Source organism: Taudactylus pleione, unplaced genomic scaffold (genome assembly GCF_031769625.1).
Source record: "Taudactylus pleione unplaced genomic scaffold, aTauple2 ptg000722l, whole genome shotgun sequence".
NCBI lineage: Eukaryota > Metazoa > Chordata > Amphibia > Anura > Myobatrachidae > Taudactylus > Taudactylus pleione.
In genome coordinates this window covers 771337-783970 of record NW_028285124.1, presented here as the reverse complement: position 1 = coordinate 783970, position 12634 = coordinate 771337, and the positions used below count along the sequence as shown (strand labels likewise).

The 12634-nt window shown below is 39.7% G+C and overlaps 1 pseudogene; it reads left to right on the top strand.

Moving 5' to 3' along the window:
- Positions 1 to 9971: 9971 nt before the first annotated feature.
- LOC148477360 (serine/threonine-protein kinase SBK1-like) lies at positions 9972 to 11890 on the top strand (annotated as a pseudogene).
- Positions 11891 to 12634: the final 744 nt, after the last annotated feature.

The following is a 12634-nucleotide window of genomic DNA, read 5'->3' as shown; positions in this document are numbered from 1 at the left end:
TTGGCCGGCTGCGTTACCCTATTTGGAATGCTTGATAATGAGGTTTTGCATCGTTTCCGCCTCCCACCTCATGTCATCCTATATACTCTCAATATAGTGGAGAGTTATCTAGAAGGACAAATTTACAATCCAACAGAAATTCCACCACTCACACAGGTGCTGTCAGTGTTACACTTTTGTGCTTCAGGATCCTTTTAATCAATGGTTGGTGTAGTGGCTGGTACCTCCCAGCTGTCTTTTAGCAGGACCTTGAGGCGCATAGCCTCAGCATTCATGTTTGCGGCTAAAACAATTTATAAACATGCCTTTGAATAAAGAGCCCTTAGTTGTGGCAAAGCAACAGTTTATGGCAATCGCTGGCTTTTCACATGTTATAGGGGTCATGGATGGCACCCATATAGCCCTTGTTCCTCTCAGAAGTTTAGAGCACATCTTCCAGAATAGGAAACATTACCATTCACTGAATGTGATGACTGTATGTGGTGTCTCCCTCCAGATTCTTTCCCTGATAGCAACTTCCCAGGAAGGTCACATGACTCATTAGTGATCTGGCAGAAAATAGCACAGAGGGAAGGTGGAGATGCGTAGTTGCTTGGTAAGTAGATACGTGGCTGCTGGGTAAGTATTCTGACCCTCATTACACGTAAGTAGTGCGTAACTATTCAGATAGCTAAACCAAATTCACAGACAATGAGATTTCTGGAACTGTCAACTTTTATGAATACAGACTGGAATGATTGTCTATATAATACAGCTGTGGTTCTGCTGAATAGATCACTGTCCTTGTGGTAGAAATAAACTAAGAGAATAAACAATGCGAGAGGTAAGAAGATATAATCATTGTAGGGTACTGGGACTCGCACAGCTGGTGTCAGCATCTCATACACAGACTTCTGCAGTAAGATAAAATTAAGAATTCAACCCTTTCACCTGTCACATGGTAAAGATTAGCTACTCTAGGCACAGGCAAAGTAATGCACAGCTGCACAGAGAAGACTTAACTAGCAGAGTGTAAAACATAAGCTTGTCACATAAATCACTGGCAAGACTATATGATACAGTAATAGAAATACTGCGGATACAGTACAGTAAGTATAGTATTAAAAATGTACACATCAATATCTTGATTGTGCTGACAAATGGCTGACCTGCTGTTTTTGATGTTTGTAGGAGGTAGTACCTACCCTTGTCGGCCATGGCTCCTCACTTCATTTACTTCCCCAAACTCTGGAGCACAAACCAATTATAATGCTGAACGTGCAGTGACCAGGCAGGTGGTGGAGAAATGCTTTGGCTTGATGAAAGCACGGTTTTGGTGTTTGGATCAGTCTGGTGGTGCACTTATGTATGTGCTGGAAATGGTGGCTGAGATTATTGCAATGTGCTGCATTTTCCACAACATAACTATATGGAGCCATGTGCCCTGTGACACAGCACATTTGGTTCCATAGGATGAAGAAGTGGATGGGGGGCACCAGTGTGACTATCCGGGAAAATGTTTGCCAGCAATATCTCAGGTGAGTTTGTCTGGAGTGTTAAAACATCAAAACATTCAGGGCTGCAGATTTTGCCCACTGTAATGGACATACACTATTACAGTGCACCATAAGCTTTATTATGTCCACACCGGTCACAAGCCAAAGTATACAAAAATATATATAAAATATGACCCTAATGTTATATTGTTATTGCATATATGATTTATATATTTTTAAAACTAGTATAAAAATAACTTTTTGTGGTCACAGGAAACCAACAACCTGAGGTCAGACACAGGACCACCTACATTGTTTAGTATAATATAAACATATTATACTTTACCTGCAAATAATATCGACCAACAATGCACATATAAAGATCTCTTTCATCGTCCATGCATGCAGGCCAATTTGGACGATATCGTCAACTTTGCCTGTTCAAAAATGTGGCAGGAGGACTCAATGAAAGATATCTTTGAATAATCTTTGAAAGATCTTTGGGCCTGTTTCAGACCCTTCGCTAGGGAGCGATCACTCGCAGCCGGGTGATTGTTGCAAGCTGTGTATGCGTATAAGTCGCAGTGCACATGCGCGAACCAGTCACTGCGATTGGGAATCATGTGCTCGTAGGACAAACACTGAGTGCTACTTTGAGTGACAGTGCCTTTTGTGGGTGGTAACTAGGGATGGTCCAGAAAAATATGGGAGTGGATGAACGACGCAGGCGTGTCTGACCATCAAAACGGCGTTCTTTGGGCGTGCAAAATTAGCATGGAAGTGTCATTGTACACGTCTCCTGGTTGTATATCAAACTGCAGTGAACGCAGTGCTTGCAGAGGGTTGTAAGGTCTACCTCAAGGGCTGCGCACAGCTCCGATGGCTCTCGATGTTACTGATTAACCAAACACTTCCTGGATATTACTTGTGCTAAGAAAGAAAAGTGTCATTACACCGGCGTGCGGTCACTCTGCCGTCTCTCTCTAAGACATATAGGGCATCCTTAAGCCTGGCCGTGCGATCCCAGAAATTTGCATACCCGGCCCCTGTCGCTGCGAAAGTGCGCTGCATTGCGAATGGGTCTGAATAAGCTCCTTTGAATGATATCTTTGAAGTCATTGGTGGTACAGATCGTACCGTGTGTATTCAGCTTAAGTGTGATTCACAATTATAAAACATTTTTAAAAAAAAATGTAAGTCAATGTCTCCAAATCACACTATTCAAGGAACAAGCTCAGGCCAGGCTTTCTGGATAGACCTAATTTAACAGAGTTTCCTTTAATATCTAATAAAGTGTAGTGTTGCTAAGCATGCATTTATGTGAGACCTAGGCTGTAAGTGTTGGCCCTGGACGGTGGTAGTATATGTGTAGTTTACCACTGTCTTCTTCTTCTTAGTAGGACCAATTCCAAGCTAAGTTGATGGCAATTGACACTTCAATTATTTCCTTTTCTAAAGATTACTTTTTATTATATGATAAATTTCACAAACCATACAAATTGCATTCAATATACATCTAATAATACATTTTAATTCAAGTTAGGACACACTTTAACAATAATTTGATTTTTTTTTTTTCGGGAACACAACGATCTCCAATGCAGGAACCTGTAAACTTTTGAAAAGGTAAGTAATTGCTAGCTACTAGTAATCACAATTAGAAATAACATGCAATTCCTTATAATTCCTAGCAAACTAATTAATAAAGTATTATTTTCTATGAATTTGGTTCAACTCCCTCTATATGTTGTTATAACTTTGCTAATACATTTATACTTTCACTGCTTTAGAAAAATTTCTATGTTTTTACTATTTAAATGTCTCAGAGACTCAAAGTTCAGCACTATAGGTTTTATTATAGTGCACTAATTGTTGCCCAGGATTTAAAGAGAAGCTTGGTGGATTTGTTGAAGGGTACACTATTTATGCAAGATCCTGCACTGCTCTTTTTAACAGTTCCAGTTACTTGTCTCCTGTACTATAGATCACACTGTACTCACTTGCTGAGATTGACAGTTTGCCTGGACACAATGTATTATTCAACACTAACAACTTTGATAACACCTTCACTGTAGCTTATAATTAACATAAAGAAACAGTCATTTGTAGCAATAAAGTTTGAAATTTCTCCTTGTTACTCTCCCTGAGTCTGGTGTGCACATACTGCTGCTGTCCTACAGGCACACGATCTTCTATGAAACCGACAGTCGCCAGTTTCAATCCCAACAGTGTAATCCCAGCAAGGGATTTAACATAGGCATCGAAATACAGATGCCTATGTTAATCCCGGTACCAGAACGCCGACAGGATGCCTGCCCAATTGTCATCTGCCGGGGGGGTAAGTATGCACTTAGCTGGGGGGGTAAGGTTTAGGGATCCCTGGGGGGCCTTATGGTGAGACCCTGGTGAAGGTTAGGGTTAGGCTAGAGGAATGGGGGGTGAGGTTTAGGCACTGGGAGGTTAGGGCTAGGCACCACCCCTGGAGGGTTAGGTCTGGGGTGCGGGGAGGGGGGTTAGGTTTAGGCACTAGTGGGGGGAGGTTAGGGTTAGGCACCCCTAAGGGGGAGGGTTAGTGTTAGGGGGGGAGAGGGTTAGGGATAGTTTACTCACCTCCGCTGTTAGGATCTCAACCATTGCACTGCTGTAATAATGTGAAATGACACAGGGAAAAAGTATTGAACACAAGAAAAAAGAAAGGTGCAAAAAGGCATGGAGAGCCAAGACACCAGCTGAAATCTATCAGTAAATAGAAAGAAATCCTGCCCATTGTCAGTGCAAATTAATATAAGCTGGTTCAGTCCCAACTGATGGCCAATTAAAAAGTGTCTAATTACCAAGGTGTCACACAAGAAACATCTCATGATGTGTAAAAGCAAAGAGTTCTCTCAAGACCTTTGCAACCTTACTGTTGGCATTGGTTATAGAAGGATTTATAAACTTCTGAATGTTCCAGTGAGCACTGTTGGGGTCATAATCTGGAAGTGGAAAGAACATCTTATAACCATAAACCGACCACGACCAGGTACTCCTCGCAAGATTTCTGACAGAGGAGTTAAAACAATAATCAGAAGAGTTGTCCAAGAGCCAAGGAACACTTGTGGAGAGCTTCAGAAAGACCTGGAATTAGCAGGTACAATTATTTCAAAGAAAACAATAAGTAATGCACTCAACCGCCATGGCCTGTATGCACGCTCACCACGCAAGACTCCATTGCTGAAGAAAAAGCATGTTGAAGCTCGTTTAAAGTTTGCTGCACAACATTTGGACAAGCTTGTGAAATGCTGGTAGAATATAGCCTGGTCAGATGAGACCAAAATTCAACTCTTTGGATGCCGTAATAGACACCATATTTGGAGGAGAAATGGCACTGCTCATTACCCCAAAAACACCATACCAACAGTGAAGTTTGGAGGTGGGAACATCATGGTATGGGGCTTTTTTTCAGCATATGGTACTGGCATACTTCATATGATTGAAGGAAGGATGAATGGAAAAATGTACTAAGACATTCTTGATAAAAAATCTGTTTCCATCTACCAGGATGCTGAAGCAAGTCAATGATCCAAAACACAAAGCCAAGGACACCCTCAACTGGTTTTAGAGAAATAAAATAAAGCTGCTAGAAAGGCCAAGCCAATCACCTGACTTGTATCCAATTGAAAATCTATGGAAAGAACTATAATTCAGAGTTTATAGAAGAGACTACGGAACCTTCAAGATTTGAAGACTGTTTTGTGTGGAAGAATGGGCCAAAATCACACTTGAGCAATGCATGCGACTAGTTTCTCCATACAGGAGGTGTCCTGTAGCTGTCATTACCAACAAAGGCTTTGTACAAATTATTAAATAAATGTCAGTAACCGTATTCAATACTTTATCCATGTGTCATTTCACATTATTACACGTAACTTAATTTATGGACATTTATGGTTTGATGTCTTTGCATGTGTGGATTATATGGGTTGTTGCTGAAATTCGGTGAAAATGTAATTACAATATCCCCATTACACATATATATATTTTACCCGCTGTAGATATTATTAATCAAAATGACTTTCAACATTGGGTAACGTGCATGCTATGAGGGTACACAATGTGGGGTACTCCTACGCAGCTTTCAGGTCCGTGGTATAGGTTGGCCCTGTTTAGAGTGTGGATTTGTAATTGCAGGTGTATTTACATTGCCGGCAATAACAACCATCGCTGAATCATGTCCTTAAACCATACCTAACATTAATAATACCACATAAAGTAATTTTCACTCATCAGGTTCCTCAGCTTCCTAAGACATAAACCAAAAGACAAGTAACCTGCAACCATAATAAGGCCAAAACCAAGCAATGAGCAACCATAAAAAGAAACCAGACCAATTCCATATGATATAAGCAGAATTGGCACCTATGTCAGGTTCACGTCCATAATGGTCTAATCTGTAGGGAGACTGAATTCTATTGCCCTATAATTAATATGTTAATTAGGAGATACAGCAGCTGGTTGGGAGTAACAGGAATTTCTATTCACCCACTTGGGTATAAATAAACACTATATACAATAGGTATAAATACTGTAATGGAAGGTGATTGACCAGGCTGTTATATCACACCCGGCATTGCAGAGTCAGCCCTGGGAATGTGAGGGCCCATTGTCCTGTTATTCATGTGCTAATGAGGAGATATTACAGCTGGGAGGGGTGTAACAGACGTTTCTATTCACCTGATCTGCTGTCCAAAAATACAAGCTCATTGTCTGGTCACTCACCTGTACATGGGAGAGGCTGAATATAATCAGACTGACTCCGGAGTGAGAGCCAGACTAGAGACCAGGTTATTATTTAATGAGAAGGGAAAAAACAATAATTCAGTTCATATACATGGTTTATAAAGGAGTTGATGAAGTAGCAACCCAGAGTAATTTGTCCCTAACATATAGTTAAACTAAATAAATATTTTAATTTCAAGGTGAAATATAACTGATCTCCAATTGACAAACCAGAAGCCGAGCACAATGGTGCTGATACAATTTGTTTTATCTTCTCTCAAACTTCTCATTAAAAAGACAACTTTACTAAATAAAACCAGTAAATGACCAGCAATATAATAACACACTAAGCTGGTCCTAACTATAGAAGTTCCTTATGTAAATGTTGCCTTTACTGATGTATGAGCACCGTTATTATGCCTATTATTGTATTATCTATTATTGTTCCTGTCGTGGCCATTAGGAGTTCAGTTGTTTTGAAGAGTATTTGGAGGCAATGTTCCCTTTAAAGCCACAAGTTCCAATGTTCTGGGAGTTTTTACCATTTATTTAAATTCTCTAGTCTGTGTTTAGTTACTGCGAGATCAAAGTCTCCCTGTTTTCCTTTTCTTTGTGTATGTTTAGTTCTTTTCCTCTTATACTACTGTAGATGCTGGTTGATATTTTACTCTCCTGATAGTGTTTTAGTTAAGTAATTCTGTCGGCCTTGGGTCGGGCCTCCAGCTGATCTCTACGCTATATTTAAGTCTAGGGTCATCGGATCCCTGTTGCATATGTTGTACTTATAGTAGTCCATGGTTAGTCTTTAACTTTCTTCTTGGAGTGTAGGTGACATTAATTTGTGGATAAAGTGGAAGAAATTTCTCACAAAAAGTACTCTTTGATGTTTCCCTATTACCTAATTCTGCCACATTCCAAAGTTATAGACCCTGATAGACTCTCTCCTATAGTAGATGCCCCAGTTTGCAACTTGTATGTTCCATATATATATAGAAACCCTTTTTTCAGCATCTGCTTTCTGAGCTATATGTACAGACTGATTCAAATCATTTAGCTCACATTCATACATTTTATAGATTAGACAATAAATCTGGTAGATTGCTATTTGCTCTCCTGAGAGGTGATAGGGGACCATTGAGTATAGGGCTTCTCAAGAAAACTGATGGCACCTGAGTTTCTGGAGGGAAGAAAAACAATTTTAGGTCTTTACTCCGAAGATATTTTCAATACTGGGGGTTCTAGGTCTCCAGACATTTACCATAATAGTTCTATATAGATATATATTGGATTGGTTGTTGGACAGGGAGATTTATACAAACAAACTGATTTAGCTAACTCTTCCACCCATAGTCCCCGTTGGCTTTTCTACATCTACCAAAATACAATAATGCTTCAGGGGTTTTATCTAATATGCTGATTATGGACATTTGCCACTCTTGGCTGGTGATCAATAAATGTTTCAGCTGAAATTATTTATCTACTCCTTTGACCACTTTCTGGAGCAACCCATTATTTGTCCCTGGCCTTCAAAACTATTTATTTTTGGAATGGCGACATAAAGGCATTCAGGTTTTTCTAATTGTCTTTGACCCAGGGAGGTCTTGATGTCTATTTCGGCACTGCGGAAAAAATATAATCTTCCACACACCCAATCTAACATGTACTTACAAGCCAGGCAGTACATTCAGTCTCTTCCAGCTGCTGCAGCTCCCCCTCTGTTACAGATAAATTAATGGCCCTACTTCAGTTTCTTAACATTCAGCTCTATAAAACTTGATATTTATCATTAGATTTGATACATCATTCAGCCAACAAACCGCCGATAAAACCAGCTTCTAAATGTCAACTTAATTTGGGTATTACATTATCTCATCAGCAACTAACGTCACATTTTGAAAAAATAATGAAAATTCTGCATTTGACAAAGCTCCAGGAATTGCACTTCAAAATTATACATTAGGGCTATCTTGTCTCAGGGGCAGAGGAGGCACATGGTGGGGTATGAGACGGGGTTTTACAAAATATGTCATTGTCCACAGGCTATATTTTTCATACATTTTGGGAATGTAGAAAAGTTGGTAAATTCTGTGACAAAAAACTTTCATTCCCGTTTTCATCACCCACCTCCACTCATGATCCCCTAGCAATGCTTTGTTCCAATTGTGAAAATTAAGTCTTGGGTCCTATGGGTAAAATGCTTGTTCCTTTGCTTATGCTTATATTGTCAATTGCCAAAAAGATCAATCCTGGACAGAGGCTGCTCCTCCTTTCCTTGGTACACTAAAATCTATCCTACTCCAGATTTCGTATTTTAACTGCAGAGCTCCCCGGCCTAATATAGAGACAGGAATCAATTTTCTTTTAATAAAAAGTGGTGTATTTACATTGAGACACTGGTTACCTCTACTCACATTAACATTATGAGTTATTTGAGACAACCACATTGTAGCTCTAAGGACAAATTTTTTTAAATTTGCATTTTTTTTTAAAATTCAGTATGTTTAAGGACATTTGATTTGTTAAAAGGTTGTTCAGGGGTCTGTCGGGGAGCAAACAACGTGTTTTGGAGAGCATCAAATTGTTTTGTATTTTATCTTTTTTCTTTATTTCTTTTACTTTTTCATTTAAATTCCTTTTTCTTACTGTATATGTTAAAATTGTACCTGTCTGTCAATGCTTTTTACATTATCCCTCATACTGTAAACCATGTATGTTATTCTTTATTTGTATGAGTTAGATTTGTTTGCTTAGTTGGTCAATTTTCTTAAGTATAACCATACATTTACTTGTGTGTACTGTTTGATTTTAAACTGCATTTTGAGCTGGTTCATGATTGTTCAAATGTTTCTAATTGTCAATAAATAAAAAAAAAAATTTCTAATTGTCATAAATAAAAAAAAAAATTCTGAATGACAATGTTACTGTTTTATGCTTTATAGCAGATATAATAATAATGTCCCTAGAACACACCTGAGTGACAGTGAGTTGGGGAGATACAGTGTTTGGGTTACTATCACCCTTTGTGATGCACCTGGGCTGTAGCACAGCTGGGAGTCTCTCACACATTCTAATAGCTATCTGTGCAAATGCAAATCCTAAAGAACAATCCAGAGTTATTTACACAACATATGCAAATTAACATCCAGCCAATCAGGAGGCTTTAGCACCTACCTGCCCCACCCCACCTCCCTCAAGTTAACTAGATGTCTCCTCTATGCTCCCAGAGACTCAAACTGACTCTTATTGCAGAATAGATTGGACATTACCAGCATCATTTTGTGAGAACCTTCCAGCAGATCCCAATGTGAGCTGAGATCCCACCAACCACACTCAGGACTGAAGTGCACACCCCCCCCCCCCCCGAGGTGAGATCCTATAGACAGTGTAGAACTGATTACATTTCTGTGAGTTGTCTGTTCAAATGTTGATTATATCACTCAGATCTGTAATCTGTATACTATATACTAATTTACTAGTGATACTACTCATTGTATTGGTGATATCATAGCTGTATATTGTAAAATGATAAATACTATGTATCTGCCAATAAATACTTAGAATTAGACAATCTATGGGTAATACTGAGCTATACAGCAACTGAGACACTAGAAGTATAAGTGTGTGAGGAGCATGAGATCATTTTACACCTTGTCACCAGGTATCTGGGCCAATAGATTGGGGCCATAACTAAATGACTAATGATAATAGATCAGTGTCTCTAACTTTACCCAGGATACAATGGCCACCAGTACACGTGACGTGAAGCTTGTCCTGGAGGAAATGGTCTCCTTTGCTTCCAAGGGCCTCCAAGAGATCAAACTACAGGACATCTATCAAGTCATGAAGGAGCTGGGAGGAGGAGGTTATGCCTCAGTTTTCATGGTAAAGGACAGAAAAACAGGTCAGTGTGGTCAGTAATTCAGTATCTTCCCCTATGTGATCATTTCCCAGGATGGTCTATCAATTATTATACAACATTATAAGCTATGCACAATTAGAGTCTTCTACAGCCATCAAACCTTTAAACATTCTCTGAAACCCTACTCCCACCTATACTACTCACACTATTGCCCCCTCACACCTACCTTACACCCACCTATACTACTCACACTATTGCCCCCTCACACATACCCTACCCCAACCTATACTATCCACATTCTTGGTCCTTCACATTTACCCTAATTTCAGCTATAGTACTCATACTAATGCCTCCTCACACTAATGCCATCTCAAACCTACACACTCCCATCTATACTACTCACACTAATGTCCACTTACATATACTCCTCTCACTCTCACCTAACCTACCCACATGTGTACTACCCACACAAATGCCCCATCATACTTACCAACTCCCATGTATGCCCCTCACTACTATCCCAATCTCCACTCTATGCCACACTCATTTATCTTGCTTTAGCTGTGCCTTCTTCCAATCAGACAAATCTTTGTGCCCTGACATCTACTTGGCCTAATTTGTATACAAAGTTAATTATGATTCTTTATCATCACAGATATCAGGATGGCACTAAAGGTCATGGACAAAAAAAGACAACTGAGAGAAGATTCCTCATGGAGTTTAGTATGTCCTTTCTCCTCTCGTCTCATCCCAATATCATTGGCATCAATGGGATTGCATTCAAGACTCGTGACCACTTTGTGTTTGCCCAGGAACTGGCACCAGTGGGTGATCTGTTCTCTCTCATTCTGCCCCATGTAAGTAGAGGACCTTGTACTGATTTTACATTAACTTGGTGCTTTAGAAACAATCATGAATTAATATACATTTATATGATGCTAAACAGTGTATTTACTACTTTCAGACTGGGCTTCCAGAAGATGCGGTGAAGAGATGTGCAGTACAGATCTCCAGTGCACTAGAATTTATAGAAAGCAAAGGACTGGTGCATCTGGACATCAAACCAGAGAATATTTTGGTGTTTGATCAGGAATGCCATTGTGTTAAGATAACTGATTTTGGTCTTGCACGTGTCAAGGGAAGAGTCATTCATACCAGGTCTGGTAGTGTCTCCTACATGGCCCCGGAGATGTGCCAACTTGCTGACAAGGATAGTTTGCTTGTAGACTCCACCCTTGATGTGTGGGCTTTTGGTGTAGTCCCTTACTGCTTGCTCACGGGAGAGTTTCCCTGGCAGGTGGCACTACCCAGAGACAGAGAGTACAGTAGATTTACTGAATGGCAAACCCACACTCCATCCGATGACCCTCCCTCACCATGGAACAAGATGCCTGCTGGAATATGGAGGATGTTTAGTCATCTTTTAGACATAGACTGTAATCAGAGAAGCAAAGCCACTGAAGTCTTGATGTTCATGGAGGAGAGCTGGAAATCAGAAAGAAGCTACAATAATATAGATGATGCTAAAGACACTTCTCCTATGGAATCAGAGCTCTCATGTGTTCAAGAGATGTCCAGTTCCAGCAAAGACGTGTATAACATAGCAACAGACACATCACACAGCAGTAAGTCAATCCTTTCTGTTATCAGCCCCATGTCATCCCATTTGTCTACTGGTAGTGCTGGGTTACAGTGTAAGGAGGCACCAGACCCCCGGCAGGAACATGCACCAACTCCAGTAATACTTATGGAGGACGACATATTCCTTCATGTTGGGGCAGAGGTGGAAATTGGCTGAAAACACTCATCTGTATTTTTCTGTCATGGCTCTAAGAGGACATCATACTCACTCTCTTCCCATTTACCAGGTAACTCATTGTTTTAGGGAATAATGGGTCTTTTGGGCTCAGGGGGTTGGGTCACTGGGTATTTGCAGAGTCCTCATTTCTGGAGATATGATATATAAGGGCTGTCCAACTTGTTTGTCTTAGTATAATCTATGTTTTATCTAATAGGAAAGAATGGCTCTAAGTAAATACCATTATACCACCAGTGAGATACATCACTAATTCTGCAAGTGAACTTTATATTGTGGAATAATAAAATCTGTTGCTACATTATGCTTTATGTAATAGCCCATGAGATACAAACACAGGTGTGATTCTGGGAAGTTAGCCTGTACTTTAAAACTTTAGTGTATTGATTTTCCAAAATACATAATCTATTCACAGTATATTTCCACACTTTTTTATTCATATACTACACTAACACATTTTTTTCTGTTTCCCGAGGTGACAAGTTTGGGGTGTTACAAAGAAGATGAACAGAGCCCCATCTGGTGCATATAGGTGTACCGAGTATAAATATCTGCAGATACCCCTCCCATGCACTGGGTGGTGCTCTTTGTAATTGTCCTTTGATGATGAGATTTCCCAGAAGTTCTATTATAAACCAGCAAAAGATCATCATGATACATGGGGGAGATTTATCAAAGCTTGGGGAGAGATAAAGTAAATAGTTTTTTTCAGAAAAGTGGTATCCA